A 24,259-nucleotide genomic window follows, 5' to 3' on the forward strand; every position below is an offset into this window, starting at 1 on the left:
TCCGAAGGTCCTGCAATAGAAATATTTAAAGGCCTGGTTGGCTCCTCGCTTCAGAAATGGCAAACGACAGCGGCTGCTAAAGCGCCTCACTGACGACGGCTGAACCTGAAGCTGGCTCCGCTTGTGCCCTATCAACAGATTTGGACATTGGAGGCCTGTCTTTATCCTTGCAACATTTGTGAACTCCGGTAGTCGGAACCGTATCCGACGACATTTTGTAGTTAAAGCGCCTACCGAAGTAATGAAAAGCAAAATCGTACCTTCGCTTAATTGTACGTTGATTGAATCTAGCACAAAACCGACAACTAGCTACGTCGTGGTCAGGGCCTAAGCAAGGAATACAGTAAGAATGAAAATCCTTATGAGGTATTTGCTTCCCACATGAAATACAATTATTAACTTTTTCTGACATCGGAGTGGAGCAAGAGAAAAGTTTCCCCAACGGTGTACTTAGCTTTGAGTGGAGAAGAAAATCTTCGGACTGAAGTTTATCAGAAAAAATAGTCAGGAGTCAGCCGACCGGCACTTGCGAACTGCTATCACCGCACGGCAAGAAAGACTGGAGAAGATGGCGTCAGCTGTCAGCTTTGTACTCCTGGCACTCTGACGTCAGGGAGCATGGTTGAACAGCCGACGCCGGACCCAGACTTTGGGATTCTGGCCGACCGAGGGCTGCCTGCCGGCAGGGGAGAACCCTACAGTCATGACTGCAACAGTGAAACACGATGAACATCAGTAGATGATCAGGTAGATCACTGCTGTAGAGGTGATGACTAGTGGGACTTCCACTGCACAAGATATGGATGACAGGTCGGACTTCCAGAGCTCAGAATCCTTCGCCTCAAGGTACGGTGGATACCTTCCCTTCTAGGGTGTCAGGACAGCTCCTATATAAAAGTGGTTCCTCTGTCTACACTGTACTAGAGCTTTCATGCACAGTGAACCAGATCTTGAACCATAAAAGCTAAGTGTAAAGACTCGAGACACAAGATGGAGTAGCAAACAGCTGCCTTCATTCGCTAAACTAAGAGGAAAGAGTGAGAAACACTCTGGAGCATTTCTCCCCGGGCCTCCGCTGAAAACAGGATCTGTGGAACCTAGTCGGACTTTCCCGGTCAACAAATGTTAAATAAATAAAATAAATAAAAATTAAAATAAAAAATAAAAACAAGGCTCCCCATCTCCTATCAGACCACAACATGCCCACTATCCTAAGGGGGGGGGGGGGACGACTAAGGACACAGTAGCCAACCAAAGTCCAGGATGCCCAAAACTGAAATAATGATGCAAAGAAGAGGGAATGCTGGGAGAGATTTGTACCATGCAGTTATTGCACATACCACAGAGCTGAAACAGTGATCTACTTAAACATTCTATGATGTAACAGTTGCACTACATTCCTCATTTAGATCACTGCTGCAGTAGTCCTGACTACTGGGGTGACTCCTACAGCTCCAGCATGAAAGAGAGGTGGCTGGAAAAGAGTGGCCGAATTGTAGCACACAACCTAATATGGCAGCAGCAAACCCAGTTCTAGCTCCAGAAGTAATGTCGAGTTATAATGCTTTGAACGGGTGTGAAAGGATGCCCAAGTAGCTGCTTCCACAACGTGTGTATTATATTTCTTTATGTAGGTTATAGTTGCTGCTTTGCCTCTAGTATTTTGAGATTCATGAAATCCAGTCATTTTTTTTTTACTCAGAGATGTAGCAGGAGAACATGTTGCAGTGTAGTAGTCATTGCTTTGACACGGTCTGTCCTTCCTTTCTTACAGCAAAAGAAATAACCAACTGATTTAACCTAATTGTGTCTTTGGCTTTACATAAATGACATCTTGCCTCTGTCACATAACAGATGCTAGTAAGTGGAAGGAATGAATTGATCCATGCGGGGTGTCACCTGAATGGTCAAGGGCAGACTTAACTGTCCCTTTTTTAGGTGAAACGTTTCTATTTTTAGGCCTAATTTACTCCTACAAATGATATACTTATTTTGGTGGCAGGTCCCTATTTTCAGACTTGAATTGCCACTTCATACAATTTTCTGACACCCCCCCAATCACACATGACTTTTGTAGCTGTTGAGAACACAGAAAACAATACCACATGACCAACATACTAGTGACACCAATAATTTAAAGAAAGAGAGCACACATCTTACAACACACCTTTTCAGAAGCACAAACAAATGACCTTGTATGACAGAATTTTGCAATACGGTTCATTAGAGTCTACAGACATTACACAGTCTCTGATAATCTGCTGATATTTTTCCATCATTTTTATTGTTCTTTTTTAAAAACCTATTTCTGAGTAATCTTCAACATTCTTAGTGGAAGAGTTATTTGGTATTCAATGTTTATGTTAGATGTCCGGATTTGTGGATGGATGCTGCCACTTTTCAAGGGTCTTTGCACCTATTCTCAATATCTACAGCTTGAGAGGTATGGTCATTGTGTGTTGTGTGTGTGTGTGTGTGTGTGTGTGTGTGTGTGTGTGTGTGTGTGTGTGTGTGTGTGTGTGTGTGTGTGTATAAGAGAGACTAAAGACTGATGCACAAGTGTGTGTGTGTGTGTGTGTGTGTGTGTGTGTGTGTGTGTGTGTGTGTGTGTGTGTGTGTGTAAGAGAGACTAAAGACTGATGCACAAACCAAAACCTACAGATGCAGGACATGGGGGAAAAAAAAAAAAGCATTAGGAGGCTTTGTCCTGAATTGTCAAGTACTAATGGAGGCCCAACTTCCGCAATCATACTCCAAGCAAGAATATTTATTCAAAATGTGAACTAACAATCATCTGCAATATAAATCTTGTTAATTGTGACACCCTCTTGAAATGAGCACTGGAAGCTGCCACTCTTCTACTGCAGTAGCCTTTGCAGTTGCTGAAAAGGAAACTACAATACAATTAGCAATCCATTTGTACAGGATTTGCTTAATCCCAGCTGGCCCTCCGTACCCAGAGCAATGGAAACAAATAAATGGTCTGTCATCTGAATTCATGCACCCTCTGACTATGAAGTTGTCTGTAGACATCTGTACTACAGATGTACTTTCTCCAAAAAGGAAACGCAGATGTGAAATGGCTGATTTAAGGACAGTTAAAGGTCAATTTTGGGAAGAAATGTGGTTTAGTTGAGACTCCTAATCCTTGTAAAAGACTAAAAATAGAGGTTGATACGATTAGGGGTCTGTAACTCTGCCAACTTATAGACAGAGGTAATGGCAACAATAAAAGCATCTTCTAAGAGATGAACCTTTAATCTGCTAAACCAGTCTATATGAAAGCGGAAGGACAAGCTATCACTCAGGAAGTCCAGGTCCCAAAGTGGAGAACAATTTTTGAAAGTTGGGCAAATATGTAGAATCTCCTTAAGAAAATGACTCACACACAGTGCTGAGTCACAGTTCTGCTCCCCATAAAGCTGCGAGACTCCAAAATTTTGGAAACATACCCTGATCGTGGAATAATGAGGAAACTACAGTTGTGCAAGTAAAATTTACCGTAACAGTAGGTGTTTGAATGATAACTAGAAGCTGTAGTTTTAGTGGCCATTTTGGGTCAATTCTAAACTCCTTGATCTGTCTCTCTTAAAACCCGGCTGCCTCGTGGTTTTTGGCATCTTTTCAGGCTTGCTAGTTGTTGCTGAAGCACCTACCAAGGGGAGAAAACGCTGAGAGAAGAAAAGGAGCCACTTTTGTGATTTTAAGTATCTTCTTCTGATTTTTTGTTGTTTTAGTGCTTTGCCCCCTACTTTTAGGCATTTTCCGGCTTGCTAAAGTTTATATCTGTGACAGTAACAGTACTTGGAACACATCTAGAGCCTGTTTACTGCATTTCCTGTGTTGCACTTAATTTAAAATCGTTTTTTTCTCTAAAAATACTGCATTTTACCTGATTTTGGACTAGCACTCAAGTGTGGGGTCATTTATTGCACTGTTGTGATTATTTTGCTGTTTGTGTATCTCTGCTACCTTTAAACTACAACAAAAAGAAAAAAAACAAAAAAAATCTTGCTTTTTTCCCCACTTTCTGAAAGTTAAGAAAGTTCAGTTACAGATTTCCTGTTCTGAACTGTTCGGAAGTTTCTAGAAGGCCAGTGCTTGCTTGGGCTAAAGGGAAGTCTCTGTGTTTACCAGTGGGAGTGGTTAACACTGAACAGCCTGCCTGTCCCTGGAGGAGTGGTTACTACCTAGAAGCTGTAGTTTTAGTGGCCATTTTGGGTCAATTCTAAACTCCTTGATCTCTCTCTCTTAAAACCCTACAACTCTCTTTTTGCGCGGTTTTGCGCACTGAGCAGCGTCAGGCAGTATCGCCTAAACAGGTTTAAACTATTCCAGGGCTCCACAAAGTCTGCTCTTCACTTTTTCCCCTAGAACTGTTCAAACTCAAAGTAATCACTCTATTCTCTTTCTAAAGCCCTGCACTTGCTCAGCTCTTATAAGGAAACACTAACTAACTAAAGCACTACACCCTCCTTGACTTCTCATAAGTATTAGGCTCCCGATTGGTCCTTCCTGATCAAGTGAAAAATCAGTTCCCTTCCCTAATCTGATCAGTAAAAAAAACAGTTCCCTATACTAATGTGGTATGTCCAAGGGTCAGTTTCAAGGTTACTCTCCAGTCCAGCTGGTGAATCTGGGAATTTTGAGGCAATGTTACAATTGCCTTATGTACACAGACAACCCTCTCCCTCCTTCCAACAAACTCTAATACATGTGAGAGATGCAGTTACACAGCCAAACTGGAGGCAGAGCTCTCTCAACCCAAGACTGGCACAATCAGTCAGGAGGAAAAGGTAACCACCCACACCACAAATCCAGTCTCACACAGACCTATTGCAATTGCATACCCAACACATAAACATACTCGGAGGCTCTAAATAAAAATCTGCCTAAACAGCAAAGACCTCCTAAGCAGATATCCAAGCAACAGACACCCCTCAACAATACCCACGAATCACATATCTCAAAAAAATCAGTGTGCCTCACAGTCACAGCCCTTAAGGCCAAACAACACACCAAATGCACTTGTTATAGGGGACTCTACTGTCCGGCACACTGACGTCCCGCTCACCAGACTGAACAAGGAGAAGGTCACTGTAAGCTGCCGGTCGGGTGCCAGAATCCGCCACATAACACAAGCACTCAGGTCACTCCAAAGCAAGTACAAGTATGACTCCGTCATTGTCCATACTGGTGTGAATGACCCGAGACGTACCTCCCTGGACTACATGAAACGAGACAGAGGAGCTCTCTGACCATGTAGCCCAGGCTGGTATGACCCTGACCTTGAGTAGCATCTTGCCCTCACCAAGAATGATGCCACAGTATAAAGACAAAATGATCAGTTTCAACAATTGGCTAAAGTATTGGTGTCATTCAAAGGGGATCCAGTGTCTGTCAGCCTGGGATGACATGGTCGACAAGCCACGTTGCTTCTTTAGGGAAGGCTTGCACCTGTCACCCTTAGGCTTTCGTATACTGGCCAAGGCTGTTGCCACCCCCATAGTGCCTTTTTTAGGCAAGGCTCAAAGGACAAACCCACCTCCATAGATAACCCAAGGATAAAAAAACTAAAGGTAATGCTACTCAATGCCAGAAGTCTAAACTTCAAGATGCACGCACTCGAGGCTCTCCTCAGTATGGAGAAAATCGATGTCTGTGCAGTAACAGAAACCTGGTTCAAAGCTCCTGAGAGCACCCCAGCACTACCAGGTTATAACTCATACTATGCATTTTGGCCCCAAAACTCGGACCGAAGCACAAAAGGAGGGGGAGTATCTATATTCATCAAAGATACCTACACCTCCAGGTTAGTGGCACTGCACGAAGCATCGGAAACCATCCATGTGCAACTAACAGCAGGCAAAACTGCCTTTCAGTTTGTAGCCTGCTACAGAACACCCTCCCTATTACAGGAACCCCACTTGGCATTCCTGAGAACACTGGAGAATATGAAGGTCTCTCCAAACGCTATGTTATTGGGTGACTTCAACTACCCAAACATTGAATGGGAAAACTACTCAAGCCCAAACACCCTCGCCCAACGGTTCCTTGAATTTATAAACTCTAACACAATGGAACAACTGGTCACCACTCCCACAAGAGGGAACAACATATTGGACCTGGTCATCACCAACATGGGGACTCTATGTTCCACACCAGAGGTAAACCCCTCATTGGTAAGATCAGACCATAAACAAATTTCCCTGGACATCCATATCCCGTCCCCACCCCCAGCCAAGGAAATCACTGTAAAGAATTTCTCAAAAGCAAACTTTGCACTTCTCAAGACTGAGGTGGAATCCTTCAAAGCCCCTGGGCCAGAGGATAATACAGCCCAATCCGCAGAATCCTTTACAAATGCATTCTATGAGCACCTGCAGGAATGCATGGATCATGCTACCCCAAATAAAACCAAGACTCAGTCCTCCAAAAACAGGAGACTGGTCTGGTGGACCCCGGCCATAAATAAGCTATACAACAGAAGGAGGAAGCTACTACATGACAGAGCAAAATCCCGAAAAGGGAAGGCATCTCTTTTAGCAAGAAACTTCGATCCCTCATAAAATCATCAAAGGCCAGTTTTGAAAGAAAAATTGCCCTAGACACTAAAGATAATCACAAGGCCTTCTTTAGTTACATCAGAACATGGGCAGAAACTTCCAGATACGCTCTGAATTGTTGCATAACGGTACAAAATATACCGAACCTACAGACATAGCCAACATCCTGGCAGACAGATTCAGCGCAAACTTCTCCCCCCTTCCCCCCCAAAAGAGCAAATGCCTATCCCAACTGAATGTAACCTCCCTGACATCACAGATGCACAGGTAAAAGCTGCCCTCTCCAAAGCAAAAAACACAGCATCTATGGGACCGGACGGTGTCCCAGGCTGTGTCTTACACGAGCTCCAAGAAGAACTGAACCCTCACATTAAGTCACTGTTCAAACTTAGCCTTACTACAGGACATGTAGCCAAAGAATGGCGTACAGCTACAGTGGTCCCACTCCACAATGGTGGTGCCACAACGGACCCCGGAAACTATCGCCCCATAAGCCTGACTAGTCTGGTCTGTAAAGCTATGGTGCGTATTATCATGGAACTCATAAACAAAGACATTGGGAGCCTCCAGACACTGGACCCTACCCAATTCGGCTTTGTTAAGGGCAGATCTTGGCTCTTAAACCTAGTTGATTTCTTTGAAACAGTTACCAAAGCCATAGACGAGGGCAAGGTAGTCCACACAGCCTGCCTGGACCTCGCAAAAGCCTTTGACACAATACCCCACTCAGGCATCATAAATAAGCTTACCAGCTTAAATATCAACCCCTATATCACAAGATGGGTTGCAAACTGGCTCAGAGATAGAACCCACATGGTCAGAATCGCAGGTGCCATGTCCGAATCCAAACCAGTTACAAGTGGCGTCCCACAGGGCTCAGTTCTGGGACCTCTCTTGTTCGGTATATACTTCTCTGAGGTTCAGACTAACACGGGGGGGATTATGGCTGACAAAGTTCGCAGATGACTGCAAACTGGGGGCCATAATCGAATCTCCAGCTGACACAAGCATCCTCCAAAAGGGTCTCACAGAGACGGATGCTTGGTGCCAGAGCCACGGCCTCAAGCTAAATGCTAAAAAGTGCATAGTCATCCCCTTTGGGAAAAACAAGGTGCCCACAAATTACCGCATAGGTGGTAATCCATTAAGTACAGAAGTAGTAATTAGAGATTTGGGGACCAACATAGATAGTAATCTCTCCTTTGATAATCACGTTGCCAAAGTGGTTAGAAAGACCTTCTATATAGTCCACCTTATCATGAAAGGGTTTGCATCTAGATCAAGAGAGGTCATTGTGCCCCTCTACTAGTCACTCATCAGGCCCATAATTGAATACAATGCCCCTTTTGGGATGTACCTTACCCGACACCTGCAGCAACTGGAGAGACCCCAAAAGTACCTCACCAAGAGGATCATGGGCTACAAACAGATGTCCTATGCAGCTCGACTAAAGAAACTCCAGCTCTACTCAGTTGCTTACCGCCTATTCAGAGGCGATCTATGCCTGACGTACAAAGCCATGTCAAACCCAGAATTAATGGACATGCTCCACCTCAAAAAATCCAAGTCCCAGAGAGCTACACGCTCCAGGGATCTAAACCTCAGCACAAAAATAAATAGGACATGCTGGAGGGACAGATTCATTTCCCAGAGGCTCCCCTCACTCTGGAATAGAATCCCAATTCATGTTAGACATAGCCTCTCGCTGACCCTCTTCAAGCGATATCTGGACGCGTGGATGGGAAATTGCAAATTCACCCCTGGGATCTCGTCTGTGTCCCTGCTAGACAGAGGCACAGTAAACTAATCTTAAAAGGGTACCTTCTGTGACCTACGTTACAGAGGCACAGTAGGTTAATCTAAATAGGGAGGCGGAAGCCAAATACACTCTGGCTAGGCTTATAAATGCCCCAGGGCGGATAACCTAGTATCTACCTATGAACCTATGAACTGCTGCAATAGCCTTAGCTATATGGCTTATATCCTGCCAAGGTCATAACAGCCAGCCAGCTTCCAAAGCTTCTGTGCATTCAAAATTGCCAGGAGTTGACTAAAACACAAGTTCGGGCACAAAGCTCTTCAGAGACTTTCTGCCACCAGAGAGAGAGAGAGAGAGAGGAAGGGAGGGAAGCTGAGCCCTGAAACGACAATATGAATAACAAAATATAAATCTCGACACCTTGGCATAAAAAACTCCAAAAAAAAAAAAACACAAGGGGGAGGGAATGAATACTTCAGCAGTGATCATTCAAACATCTAATGTCATGGTAAGTTTTACTTACAGAGCTGTACTATGTTCATCATATTGATCACTGCTGTAGTAGCCTTAGCTATATGGGTAGATTATCTCAGCCAACTACATTTGAGAGCTGAAAGGAGAAGAGTCCAGAAGCCCCTGGAGAATGGTCCTAGCAAACTGTGTTATGGACCTAGAGAAGGAATCAAGCTTGTACTGCTTTGTAAAAGTATGTGCAGAAGACCAGGTAGCAGCTCCTAGAATACTTCTAAAATCCAACCCTTTCCAAAAAGCGATAGATGAAGCCAAGACCCTGGTAGAGTCAGTCTTAACTCTGCCTGGAATAGTTTTGTTATGCTGAGAAAAACAAAAGGCAGTAGCCTTAGACAACCATTTGGAAATAGTCTGTTTTGACATAGGTTGTCCCTTCGTTTTACCTTCAGAAGACATGAACAACTGATCTGAACATCTGAAAGATTTCATTCTCTCAAGATAGTAACCAAGTTGTCTGTGGACATCAAAGGTATGGAGTATCCGTTCTCCCTCCCTCTTAGGTTCGGGAAAGAAAACGGGGAGATTGACAACTTGGCTTAAAGTAAACTTGGACAGCCCTTTAGGCAAAAAGGAAAGATTAGTTCTCAAAGAAACCCTGTCCCTATGGAAAATGAGACTGAGTTGCAAGCTCTTATGGTGAATCAACCCCTGATTTCCTTCTTGCAGGGGTCAGAGCAATCGGTAAAACTGTCTTTCATGTTAAGAACCTGAAGTCAGCCAAATCAGCTGGTTAAAATGAAGCAAGCTACTCTTACAAAAAATTAAGATCCCAAAGAGGGCCACCAGTTTGGAGGCCTCTTATGCAAACCCCCAAAGAACATTTTGACATGAGACTGCATGTAAAGAGGAGGATCCATTGGCAGTCATGCTGAAATGGCTGATAAATGAACCTTGACAGAGGAATAAGAAAGGCCACAGGACAGTAACTCACACAGATATTGAAGAAGCAGAGAACGGCTAGCCCAGAATGGGTGCTGGTTTTCTTGTTGGCACCAGCTAGAAAACCTTTTCCTTTTGCTAATATATGACTTTCTGGTAGCAGGCGTTCTTGCCTCTATTAGTATCTGCTGCACATCCTCAGTGAACAGGTGCCTAAATGGAATTAAGACCCTCTCATTCAGACTTGCTGGGACTGTCCTTAGTGTTGTGAGTTTTAGACTACTTTTGGAAACCCTTGCCATTTCTTCTTAAACATCTGTTTACCTGTATACTGTTGAAACTATTTATTCTGCTTTTTGCCAAAACTGGATGAGGACATTGAAAATCCCTTGGAAACCTTAGAAAAGGAGGCTGAAAAATCAGAGATTCTCAGGATTCTCAGGATCAGCTTGACCCTTTCATCACCTCTGTAGCAGAGAGGGCAAACTAAATATCTTGGGTACTTGCGTATTATCGCAACCAGATTTTCGCGGTAATGCTGCTTGCTTCTCGTTGTGTCAAGTAGCACCGAGAAAGTATTGAAAACCTCAGAAACAACTTTTCTTTAACCGATAAACCTTCCTAAAACCAGAAAACATTAAACGGCTGAAAAACGAAGGTTTGAAAATAGCTTTCCCCTTTACTTTAGAGTGGTTGCGTTTGCACGTGTATTTGGCCAGAAAGGACTTTGCCAGTTAATCGTGCATATGTTATGTGCTTTTTGGAGATACCTTCTCTTATTTTTCAGCTCTAGTTTTGTAGGTTAACCTTCATGACCGAAAATTGCAGGAATTAAGGGCTTGCAAGAGTGATGGGGGCATGATGTTGACAGGTAATCCGGGGTACTTTTTCATGGCACTGCCGTGATGGCAGACGGGAGTTAACAGGTGTGTGGTTTGGTTTGTTTTGGTGGGTACGTTTTGGTGTGTGATAGTGGCATATTGGAACAAACTCTGGTGATATACCTCAGGGATTTCTGCATGTTTTATAGCTGGAAAGCTATGCGTGGCTCACTCATTGTTTTTCTGTTGGTATGTGTGTGTGTGTGTGGGGGGGGGGGGAGTTATCAGCGATTGCACTCAGTTAGCCCTTCAAAGCAGTTATTCTGCTGTGGAACGCACATCACACAGCATGACTGACATGAGTTAATCTCCGAAAAAGGGACAAGCTATTTTACAATATTATTTTCTCAGTGTTTTCAAGGTTAAATAGTACTACCAATTACAAATATTACAGAAAATACTTGATTTCATTTTAATACTGTCAATTTCGTTTTCTAAAGGAAACGGAAGCAACCAGCGTTAGCGTGAAAATCTGGTTGCGATAATACGCAAGTACCCTCATCTTATCCAAGAATAATAAAATTCTCCCATTGCTGCAGTGAACTGTCTAAAAAAATGAAAGCAGAAAAACGACGACAGTGAGTTCACCTGGGCTGGCGTCCTTCAAGAGTGCAAATACGATGCAAATAAAGTCCAAGTACGAAAAAGTGTACTAAAATTTATATGTCTGTTTAATGTGAACAAAACAAAAATAACAAAGCAAAATAAAAGTCCCTGAATACACACATAAGCGCTTTCGATAAAATCTTCCTCAGATCGTCGTAAAATGTAGGACTAATGTTCATTTTAAATAATGAATCAATAATCATCCAATCCACAAGCGAAAAAATCAATCGGTCATAGAGCTGTTTAACCTAATTTGCATATACAAAGCCAAAGGCTTCCACTCTTTGCCATCATGGTTTAAAATGCAAATTCAAAATAAAATGTAAAGTAGGCGTATGGTATGCCCAATCCAAAATTCCAACAATATAACGGCAGCCAATGTCAAAGTTCTAAACGAACGGACTGCTGTAATACTGCTGCGTCAGTTGTATAAACCTAGCAAATATCCTTGAAATTCTTCCCATGGAATAAACATCTCAAAAGGGCTATATTAGTTAATCAAAACAAGCACAGTTGTTCAAAGAATCTGCAAATTGATCATCCAATCCACAGACGAAAAAAGGCAGTTTAAACCGATCAGTCAAGTAATTGCATCACCTAATTTGCATATACAAAATCATTGAGTTCTACTCTTTGCAATCATGGCTTAAAAGTGCAGTTTCAACATAAAATGTAATTTGGGCATAAAATATGTCTAATCTAACGTCCCGAAAATCTAACAGCATCTGATGTTAGTGAAATTATTCCCATGGTATAAATATCTCAATATGGCTATATTAGTAAATCAGAACAAATACGGTTGTTCAAAAGATCCGCAAATTGACCTTCCAATCCACAGATGAAAGAAGTAGTTTAAACCAATCAGTCATAAAATTGCATCACCTAATTTGCATATACGAAGTCATAGACTTCCGCTCTTTGCCATCATAGCTTAAAAATGCAGATTCAACATAAGATGTAAATTGGGTATAAAATATGTCCAATCTGAAGTCCCGAAAATGTAACAGCAGCCAATATCAGAGTTCTTAACAAATGCTCTACTATGATGTTATTAAGTCAGTTGTATAAACCTGGCAAGGATCCTTGAAATCATTCCAATAATAAAGATCTCAATAAGATTCTATTAATCAGTCAAAACAAATATGGTTGTTCCAAGAATCCATAATCACAATGCTCCCCCACTTCAATAAGGGAGGGGTGGCTTATCAAACATGAACAGCCAATCCCTATCCCAAAAGCACAAGATCCGCCAATCAAACCAAGAACAAACCTTCTTCTAGAATATTTTAAACCTGAAGAAGAAAAGATTGCACAGTTGATCAAAGAGAAACAGTCTGAATTAGAGAAAGTTAATTTAACTTCTTATCAGATCAATAAATTAGAAACATTGCAGTTCAACATAAACGTTTATGAATCCAAAGTAAAAGAGCAAAAGATTAAAAAACTGAATAGAGAGGTTATGGATTTCAGACAAGATAGGATCTTTGAATGGCCCAGAAAAGAACATATAGGAGAACAAAGATCTCAAACTTCATCTAATAAAAGAATGAATTCTACAATCACTATTATGAATCCTACAACAATACCACCCACAGATGATGAGAATCAACCGACCAATCACGTATTCTGGATATCAATGTTCTGGATATCAATTCAGGGAATGTATCAGGAACTACTGTCACAGGGGCCATACCCAAGAAAAATGGCACACATCTCCCTTTAACTGCAACTTTACCAAATTTTCTGAAACAGAATCAATTCAAGAGTCACAGATTGCAGAGTCAAGATCGAAAAAGGAAGAAACCTTATATGGAGAAAGATCCTTGGTAGTTAACATTTCTAAACATGTTCTTACATCGGCTGAGTTGTCCATCTTAGAAAACGGTTTGACTTTCATCCCTTCATTTAGATCAGGTCTGGATGAATTTGTCATCGGTTTAAAATGTTTTGGACGAAATGTAACTTTAAAAAATATATTTGGAAACAAACAGGAACAGAATATTAAACTAAAAAAAACAAGTACATTTGTACCAGTTAGTCATCCGGCAGTAGAATTATTTACCAGACTCTGTACAAATTAAGTTGCAAAATTAAGAATGGACCCTCATATTAAACATTACAGGAATATTACTCCTACAGAGAAGGAAGCATTACACAATTTACAGCAAAATAATGACATCACACTGAAACCAGCCGATAAAGGTGGAGCCATAGTAATTATGGACACGGCATGGTATTTAAATAAGATGGAGGATATGTTAAGAGATCCTAAAACATATATTGAGGTTACATCTCTTATAATAATTCAAGCTGCGAATAAAATTAGTTCCTATTTAAATGGAATGGTCTTACAAAGACAGACTGACATGGAATTGTTCAGTTTTCTTGATGTTCCCAAACCGACCATTCCATGTATAAATGGACTTCCAAAATTACATAACAATATCTTGAATCCACCATTACGTCCCATAGTTTCAGGCCAAGGATGGGTAACCAAGAATATGTCTTTGTACATGGAAAAAGAACTGAGGGACCTTCTAGGCTCATATGAAACAGTATTAAGAGATACAGATGATTTCCTTAATTAAATACAGTTATGGAAAGCAGAATGAATGAGGGTGATCTTTTCTTAACTACTCTAGATGTAAACAACATTTTTACTACTATTCCAAATGATATTGGAATAAAATCCATTAGAAGGATACTTTCAATTAAGAAGACTTCAGCAGAAACTCAAATTATTTGCGACCTGCTTGAATTGATTTTGGAGAATAACTATTTTATACATGGAGAGAAAAGTTATTTACAGAAATGGGGGGTAGCCATGGGCACCCCCTGTGCCAACAGTTACTCAAATTTAGTCTTAGTGGAATGGGAACTACAACATGTCCTACATACCAACAATCCTTGGTACAGCAATGTTTTGTACTATGGATGTTTTGTTGATGATTTATTCATCTTATGAAAAGGTGATGTGGAACAATCTAAACAATTCCATACATACTTCGATGCTACTACTTCATATTTGACTTTTACATCGAATTATTCTAGACATGCTGTCAGTTTTTTGGATGTAAACATCAGTCTTAATGAGACAGGAAATCTTGATTTTGAATTATACAGGAAAGGTACGTGGAGAAATCATTATTTACTGAAGAGCAACATGCACCCCAGGCACATTACAAAAAATATTATGGCCAATGAGACTAATAGAATCTATAAACGTTGCAACAGAGAGTCCACACGGAATAGAGAAATACAAATTTTACAGAAAATTCTCAGAGAGAGAGGTTATAAAGAGCAGGATATTTTAACAGAGAACGGAATGATAGGCATAAACAAGAAAATTCCACTATTAGGTATCTCTTGACTTATAGTACTGATAATCTCCAAGTCCAGAAAGTGATAAATCAATTTTGACCTGTTTTAACATAAGATCCACAGTTAAAGGACATAGTCGGATAAAGGCCACAATTCTGCTATAAAAATAAAAAGAATATAAAAAGATTACTGTGCACTAACCATTATAATAGAAACTTAATAAAAGGGCGAAAAGGCACATTTATGTGCGGCAATTGTAATAGTTGCGCAATCTCAGTTTGAGCATCCAGTTACCAAGAGAAAGTATACCTTTGATGTAAAGGCAACATGCACAACCTATAATGTAATTTATTTGGAACATGCAAATCTTGCCCATCCTTCTATGTGGGAAAGACTAATCAGATACTCAAAAAACGAGTACAAAGACATCAAAGAGATATTATTAACAAAGATGTGCGCCCTGGCTCTTCATGTAGATGTAAACAGAGGACATTCATTCCTATTCAAAGCTATTGAGAACATTTGTATTGGACCAAGGAAGGGTAATATTGAGAATATGACTGAATTAAGAGAAACAAAATGGATAATTAATTTGAGAGCTGATCAGCCTCCAGGCTTGAATAGTATTATTCCTTTAAAACCAGAATTAAGACTGAAAAGGCCGACTATAAAGAAAGAACATACTTAAACTGATGATTTATACTGAGAACCACCATTGGTGTGTCCTAATTTACTTGTATTTTCTATAAAGTTTTTGGTTGACCGCAAAGATCTATGAAGCAACAATGATAGGTCACCTTTACATATGGGTAATATAGATTGGTTAATGATGTTCTGTGGTCCCATTGTTGAGTCCTATACTTCAGGACATGAGTGTCAACAAGATTTTAGATTTAAGTATCTCGTCGCATATGAACTTTTCAGTTAACCCAGTATCTAGTAAAAGTTCAGCATTTTCTGATTGGATGAAATTTTTGGGCACGTATACTGACTGGTTTGTACTTGGTTTGATTGGCGGATCTTGTGCTTTTGGGATAGGGATTGGCTGTTCATGTTTGATAAGCCACCCCTCCCTTATTGAAGCAGGGAGCATTGTGATTATGGATTCTTGGAACAACCATATTTGTTTTCACTGATTAATAGAATCGTATTGAGATCTTTATTATGGGAATGATTTCAAGGATCCTTGCCAGGTTTATACAACTGACTTAATAACATCATAATAGAGCGTTTGTTAAGAACTCTGATATTGGCTGTTGTTAAATTTCCGGGACTTCAGATTGGACATATTTTATACCCAATTTATATCTCATGTTGAATCTGCATTTTTAAGCTATGATGGCAAAGAGCGGAAGTCCATGACTTTGTATATGCAAATTAGGTGATGCAATTACTTGACTGATTGGTCTAAACTGCTTCTTTCATCTGTGGATTGGAAGGTCAATTTGCGGATCTTTTGAACAACCGTATTTGTTCTGATTTACTAATATAGCCATACTGAGATATTTATACCATGGGAATAATTTCACTAACATCGGATGCTGTTAGATTTTCGGGACGTTAGATTGGACATATTTTATGACCAAATTACATTTTATGTTGAAACTGCACTTTTAAGCCATGATGGCAAAGAGTACAACTCAATTATTTTGTATATGTAAATTAGGTGATGCAATTACTTGACTGATTGGTTTAAACTGCCTTTTTTCGATTTGCAGATTCTTTGAACAACAGTGCTTGTTTTGATTAACTAATATAGCCTTTTGAGATGTTTATACCATGGGAAGAATTTCAAGGATACTTGCTAGGTTTATACAACTGACGCAACAGTATTACAGCAGTCCGTTCGTTTAGAACTTTGACATTGGCTTCCGTTGTATTTTTGGAATTTTGGATTGGGCATACCATACGGCTAATTTACATTTTATTTTGAATTTGCATTTTAAACCATGATGGCAAAGAGCGGAAGCCTTTGGCTTTGTATATGGAAATTAGGTGAAACAGCTCTGACTGATTGGTTCAAACCGTTTTTTTCGCTTGTGGATTGGAAGATTAATTATTGATTCATTATTTAAAATGAACATTAGTCCCACATTTTACTACGATCTGAGGAACATTGTACTGAAAGCGCTTATCGTGTGTGTATTCAGGGACTTTTATTTTGCTTTGTTATTTTTGTTTTATTCACATTAAAGAGACATATAGATTTTAGTACACTTTTTCGTACTTGGACTTTATTTGCATCATATTTGCACTCTTGAAGGACGCCAGCCCAGGTGAACTCACTGTCGTTGTTTTTCTGATATCTTATCCAAGGGTGAATTTAAAAATTATCATTTAGGGGGTTCTGAGAAAGTAGCCATACAAAACTTCCTCAAAACAGTAGCAATGGCCATAGCCTTGGAAGTAATACCGAACAGAGTCACACATAAACTGTAAGCAATGATCTGTGTAATAGAAGAAATTAAGTTAACAGCCGATTTTTCTTTTCAAGAAGAAACAGTAGACAAAATATTACTCATAATTTCACAATTTGTCAGAACAAACTAACACGAGCCTGACAATTCAAAACTCTGAAAAACAAAGTTGCAGAAGTACACACTTTTTTCCCCCCATACCTATCAATAATTTTCCCATCCTTATTGGAAACAGTAGGACTGAATCAACTAAGTGCTTAGCAGCAGCCGGATCAACTAAAGCTACTGGATCAGGTTTGGGAGTACTGTACACAATTTAAAAACTGAGTAACGTTATACATCCTTTCTGCCTTTTTAGGGGCAGCAGGCTGACTATCAGGAAAACAGCAGGCAGTCAATCACAGTCAGACACACACACACACACACACACACACACACACACACACACACACACACACACACACACACACACACACACACACACACATTCTAAAACAGACACAACAGGAGGAATGGGTGTTGGTTCTGTAAAATCCCTCTCTAATAACTCAGTATTTTGTAAAGGTGTTCTCCTACTGGAAAAACTGGCACATTCTAGCAACAGTCTCACAGAAAGTTAGCCACCCCCCCCATAGGGAGAATCAGAAGTTGAGCTCTCCTGAGTCCGAATCAGAAATCTAAGGATAAAATCTATAGCTGTCCCTGCTTCATCCTGTTTGGATTCAGAATCTCTTCAGGAAAAGAGGAATCCCTCTTTCTTTTACCAGAAACTACTTTACAAGAAGGCTCAATAGCTTGAATTAAACCTTGAGCCTGACACAGTAAACTACTCCTATCCAAAGGAAACTGAGCAAAAGTAAACACATGCTTAGTTTTCTCTTTCTTTTGAGAGGAAAAATGGGGCTAACAGTGCTACTAATGGCACCAGCAGCTTCCCTAGGGATGGGCACAACATTCTGACACAACAGGGAAAATGTCTCTGTTCCCTCTCCCAGGACCGACAAGAGTGCCCATTGAGGGGATCCCAAACAGCCGCAGAGGAAATGGCTAACCGCAGGTCAATAGTGGTTGCATGTGCTACACCAGAGGGATCAGGGGTAAAAGATGAGTGGTCTCGGTCACTACAAATGGCCGCAGCAGAGTCACCCACCTGTGGCTGAGATAAATTGCTAGCCTGCTGTAGTGGCAAAGACTGTTTGATCAAATTTTTCTTTTTGTGGCTGGAAGAAGGACCAACCATATGACCAGTTATCTGTTCCACTGTCAAGCTGGGAAGGCAAGCAGCGATTGCAGGTAAACACTACCAGTCCACAAACATTACATTTTGACAGAACAACACAGTAAAAAGAACTTTAAAACACTATGCCAGCCCCACAAAAGTCAAACAAACAATTTCTCCACAGAAAAATGTTTTCAGCTACTTTACACAACTTTAATCTGACAGAAGAAAACAACAGTGGTCTGTTCAAATAGGTTACAGTCTTGATCCAGTCAGTTATAACACAACATTTCTGGCTTTAAAATCACTTTCCTGAAGAGGAAAGTAATAAAACATCAACAAAATTAATATAATGGATTTTTTTTCCCCAAACGGAACTTTGCGCAAACTGTCTGCTTGAGCTGATTGACAGTTTGAATGTGTTGAAGGTAACCTGAAGTTTTGGCAGCTGCCCAGCTCTTATATCCTTGGCAGGATATAACCAATATAGCTGCAGCTACTGCAGCAGTGATCAACATGATGAACATCTACATCTAAGATGTGTCAGATGAAGGTAAGAAACATCTGCAAGTGTACCTGCTAAAGTGATAAAGGATATTTTTCCTGCCCATATGGAGAAAAATCTTTATATTAGCAACTTAAGCTTGACAAGTGGAAGGATTCCTGGCAGGCTTAGTCATATTTGAGACCTCTGTTGAAAGAGTTTGAGGGTTTATAGGATACAATGGAGCAGTTATCAAAGCATTCCTGAATCCAGACAGTAAAGGCCTCCTGGCCTACAGTCCACCAATGCAAATTTGCATGACCCTTGAAATAACTAACTAGTCTGGATTTCTGGTTCTTCAAAAAGTGAAGTTGATTCTGGAAGCAAATAGATAGAGGAGGGTTAGTTGAGGGGTCAAGCTATGGGCCTGAATCAGATCTGAACAAGCAAGCCTGCACCAGGTATGTCAATGTTGGATAGGTTAGGTGAGAGAAGGCTATGCTGGAGGCACTGACAATGGCCCACCCAGCACTGGTGGAACCAACACTGAGGCTCCTGAAAATGAAGAATGTAGAAACTGACATTCTAACATCTCAGGTGGAGAACACAGTGGCTTGGAGATGCTGTTAAGACCAAAGCCATGAGCACTCCCACATGGTCCACCTTCATGCCTATCAAAGAAATGAGATAGGAGAGGGATCATGTCAGTCTTCAACTCTCAGCAGAATGGCAGAGGGATCCAGGACAGGAAGGAAATCCTCCAGCCAGGGAAGAGAAACCTGAAATTCAAAGATACTTTCCAAGAGCACTGGAGGTGAGGAGTTGCAAGACGAAGCCTCAGTTGAAGATCCTATAGTATATGTAACTGAAGGCATGAAGAAAAAAATAAGAAAAACAATGGCTCAAAAGTCTCACAGACTGAAGACACTGACCAGCCAAATCAGCAGACGAGAATCTAAAAGCTGAAAGAACGACATGCCTAGATTCATAGACAACGAACAAGGTGTAATGGCCCAGAAAAAAAAAAGCAAGGGTCAACACTCAAAATCTTAAACAAACTTAGATACAAGGCACAAATGAAGCACATATGATACTATTTGAGGACATTCACAGCAACAAGAAAAACAGTCCATCAGAAGCTGCCCCAAAGAGTAGACACCCTTCCAGAAGCAGGAGTCTGAAATGCTGCAAAAGAAGACGGTGACAAGAAACAGTTGCGTGGAATGCTGTCAAATTATACTCACAACTTGGACTCCTCATTGCGGGGAAAAAGAGACTTTAAAGCCAGAACTGTGCCAAGTAGCCAGTGGCTGTCATATTCAAACAGAAAGCTTTCAGTGGCAAGAAGAAAATTAGAAATGGTGCAGAGAGACTTGGGATATCACGGTAAGAAGGAGGGATGAGTAGTCTAGGACAGTTTTATCCACGAAGTAGAGCATGTGAAAATATGATGTCCTTCAAGTTAAATAAGACTGAATCTACTTTAACTTAACAGACCCATAAAATACATCAATCACTTAAGAATGGCATTACAGTCACAAAATGACTGAAGGCCTCACCTTCGCAAATCATATTGCACCAACCTCAGAATGTACTGTTAGTCTAAATCAACTGCAGTGCAGAAAGTGTCTGTAACAATCCAGGCTTGCAGTGCATTTCACTTCATACCTTTCAGTAAAAGATCTCTAAGTTTAGTTAGTTGACACACTTTCAATGGCTTAAGCAGGCATGTAAAGTTATGCTTTTCTTGACTACTGAACAACTGGCCTATAAAATAGTTCAATCTGGCTATGAAGGTAGTTAATTAAATTAGGCCATTTCTCCCATAAAATGACTTTCAAATTCTTCTAATCATTACACGCATAGCTACCATATAAACTCACTTCTGAGGTTCAAGTGCTTGTAAAAGGCAAAATATCAGAGTACAATGCGGAGATCTGACTGCCTTGCCAGACAGTCTAAGGCTGATTAATCATAGGGTTTTCTCCTAATCCTCTCTGGGCTGGTGCGTCTATGATATCATAGACCAGTATAAAATGTGGGTCAGTCAACCTTCAGGGCATCCTACCAAAGTCATAGTGTGCTCTGACAGAAGGGTGCATACATGTGTAATGTTCTGACTGTGAAGAATGGCACACTGTTTACTTCAAACACAATCTAACAAGTACTTACTTGAATAGATCACAGTTTCCACCACTACAAAGCCAGCAAGTTCTTATTTAAATAGATCACAGGTCCCACCAGTACACCTAGGATGCTACAACATCTACAAATGTAAAGATGCTGTACACCTATAAAATAAATTAGATATCCACGTGGCAGAAGGCAACTAAACTACTTGTTAAGATACTCATAAATATTAGAAATCTATACTAAATCATCTGGCTGCAGTCCATGCTCAGTGGGGAAAAAAAACATAATTATTATGACACTGAACAGCAGAATAAAAAAATTGACTCCAGTTTAGCTGGAAAGGGTTGCCTTCTTTTATAAGTGTCCATTCCAATTAAAAAAAAATAAACACACAGAAACAAGTGTGTTTCAGAAGTGTGGTTTAACTTCTTTGACAAAGTGGACTTGTGCTGTGCACAGATCACAGCACTATGTCAGACACGAGTCACAGTACAGGTACCACTTCAAAAAGCAGGCTTGTCTACTAACCAAATAACATTTCAGGCTGTTTGTTACTTCAACCTAGGACTACAGTTTGGTCAAACTTAAATAATCACAGAGCCATCTGATCCTTAGAAAAATGCCAAATATCAAAACGGGGAACAAACCATTTCAAACTGGGTACTAAATCCTAGATACAGAACATTTCAGATAAGCTGTTTATTAATGAAACAAATGCATTAATTTAAAGAGTCATTTACTGTGTACTTTAATTCTTGATCTTGGGCTTGTACCTTCTGAAATAGCCAGCAGTGGTGTAAGGGTCAGTGTTGTTTTGCAGTGCTTGGTTTTCCAAATCAGGGTGCCTCCTGTGTGCAGTCTACACATTTTCCCTGTGTCTGTATGAGTTTTTGCTAGGTGCTCTAATTTCCCGGTTTCTTTCCCAAAGAAATGATGTATGTAAACTAGTGACCATGAGAGAGAAAGAGTGAGATAATTTATATGGCTGAGCATGCATGCTTGCACGTGTGTGTGTGAACTATTTATGCTATGCACATACAAAGTAACAGAACAGGCTCTGGCCCCCTGCAACCATGTACTGGATTAAGTGGGTACTTTGAGAATAAATGGAAGAATAAATGTGATTTACTTTTATAGAAATAATCTGACTTTCAAGGGTAAAAAGGCTTACCACTATTTGGCTGCTTGGCCAGAGGGAGATGCCTTAGAATGGTATTTACCCATCCCTGCAAAGTGCAATTTCTATCTTGGGACTTTACACTGTAAGAACAGCTGTGTAAATATTCTTAATACAGTGTACAGCTGTATGAGAAATTCACCATAATGAGAAGTTATGTACCTACCATAACGTTCCATGTTAGTTGTCTTCTCTCGCCTTCTTTCTTGCTGGATGGGTTCGGAGCCACTTGGCCTATACTAAAACTCGAGAGCTAATTTTACCGGCTCGAGGCAACCCTATATCCCATGATGCTAGGCAGCAACTACCCAGATCTCGTTTGGTAGCAGAGAAACAATAGCTAATTCAGTCTCCCCTCTGAGGTGGAGGAGGAGAAAGGAGAACTCCCTAAATATCACTACCTGAAGCTGTATCTACTCCAGAACCAACTGTCTGAGTTTGGAATAGTGCAAGATAAGGTCCCTTGGAAGAAGGGGAAAACCTCTCGGTCTGTCCAGGCTAGGGGGATGGTGGGCGGGACGCAAGAAAGAAGGCGAGAGAAGACAACTAACATGGAACGTTATGGTAGGTACATAACTTTTCAATGTTAAGTTGTTAATCTCGCCTTCATTCTTGCTGGATGGGACCGCATCCCTAGCACCTTCATCCTGGGTGGCTCATTGGAACAGACTCTTGAGAACGGTGGAACCAAAATTTGCCCTGTTTCTGGAGGCCATGACCAATTTGTAATGTGTAACGAAGGTATGAGGAGAGGCCCATGTGGCTGCCGCACAGTATCTATTGGTAATCTAGCTTGAAAGGCTGTAGATGTAGCCAACGCTCTGGTTGAATGGGCTCTTGGCCTAGAAGGCAATTCTTTACCTCTGAGTTGATAAATACAGGTAATCACAGAAGACAGCCACCTAGATAGGGTTACCTTAGATACCGGAAGACCCTTTTTTACATTCTGCATAAGATAAAAAGAGCTTATCAGATTTCCTGAATTGTTTAGTTCTGTCCAGATAGTAGCGGAGCTGACTATGAACGTCCAGACAATGTAGTTTTTGCTCCGCCTTGTTTGAATAATTAGGAAAGAAAACTGGAAGATCAATAGATTGATTTAAATTTGTCTGAGAAGCCACCTTGGGTAAAAAAGATGGGTTAGTTCTTAGAGAAACTCTGTCTTTATGGAACACTAAATAAGGAGGGCGAATGCAGAGGGCATGAAGTTCAGATACTCTCCTAGCAGATGTAATGGCGACTAGGAATAGTGTCTTCCAGGAAAGTAATTTCAATGAACAGGAAGCCACAGGTTCAAAGGGAGGGAGAATCAAGGATGCTAAAACTAAGTTTAAATCCCACTGTGGTGGGGGGTCTTTGATTGGAGGCCTGAGTAAAAAGATACCTCTGAGGAATGCCTTGCAAAGCTTATGGGACATGATGCTGGAGTCCGACAAGCCTATGTGAAAACTTGAAATGGCTGCTAGCTGAACTTTTACTGTGGAGGACGAAGATCTTGAATGAAAGATTTTGGCTAGGAAATCCAAGACCGAGTGTATTGGAGCAGTGAAGGGATCTATGTTCCTAGCCTTTGCCAAAAGGAAAAACGTTGCCATTTACTAGCATAGATCCTTCTGGTAGAAGACTTAAGGGAAGCTACAATAATATCCCGGACAGAATTTGAAATCATTGGAAGCCTGGCTAGGGACGGAAGTGGAGCAACCAAGCTGTGAGGTTGAGAAATTGGAGGGATTGGTGCAGCTGCCCTGATTGATGGGCCAAAAGATCTGGCAATGGATCCAGATGCCAAGGCTGCTCCAAAAGATAGCGATGCAGGAAAGGGAACCATATCTGTCGAGGCCAATAAGGGGCAATGAGGATCATCTTGGCCCTCAAGGCGGTAGCTTTCTGAATTGTCTCTGTGATTAATGGAAAGGGAGGAAAGGCGTAGAGAAGTCCCCGAGGCCAATCGTGGACTAGAGCGTCTCTGGGGGGATAGCCTGGAAGGGGGAAGAGAGTGAAGAAGTCGAGGCACTTGCTGTTTTGTGGTGTTGCAAAAAGATCGCAGCAAGGAAACCCCCACTTCCAAAATATTTTGTCCGTCACCGATTGCTTGAGAGACCACTCGTGAGGCATGAGAATAGCTCTGCTCAGCCTGTCCGCTATGACGATGGACTTCCCGGGGATGTGCGTTGCTATCAGAAACCACTGAGAAGAGATTGCCCATTGCCAGAGTCTGAGTGCTTCTCGACACAGGGGATAGGACTTGGTTCCGCCCTGCTTGTTGATATACCATACTACGGACAT

At 41.0% G+C, this 24,259-nt stretch overlaps 1 protein-coding gene across 3 annotated transcripts in view; it reads right to left on the minus strand.

Moving 5' to 3' along the window:
• The window catches only part of BICD2 (BICD cargo adaptor 2), a 1,042,429-nt gene that overhangs the window by 661,646 nt on the left and 356,524 nt on the right, over positions 1-24,259 (minus strand). The gene's annotated exons all lie outside the window — the stretch shown is intronic.

The sequence above is a fragment of the Protopterus annectens genome, chromosome 7.part0 (assembly GCF_019279795.1).
Source record: "Protopterus annectens isolate FY-2018-M chromosome 7.part0, PAN1.0, whole genome shotgun sequence".
NCBI classification, from domain to species: domain Eukaryota; kingdom Metazoa; phylum Chordata; order Ceratodontiformes; family Protopteridae; genus Protopterus; species Protopterus annectens.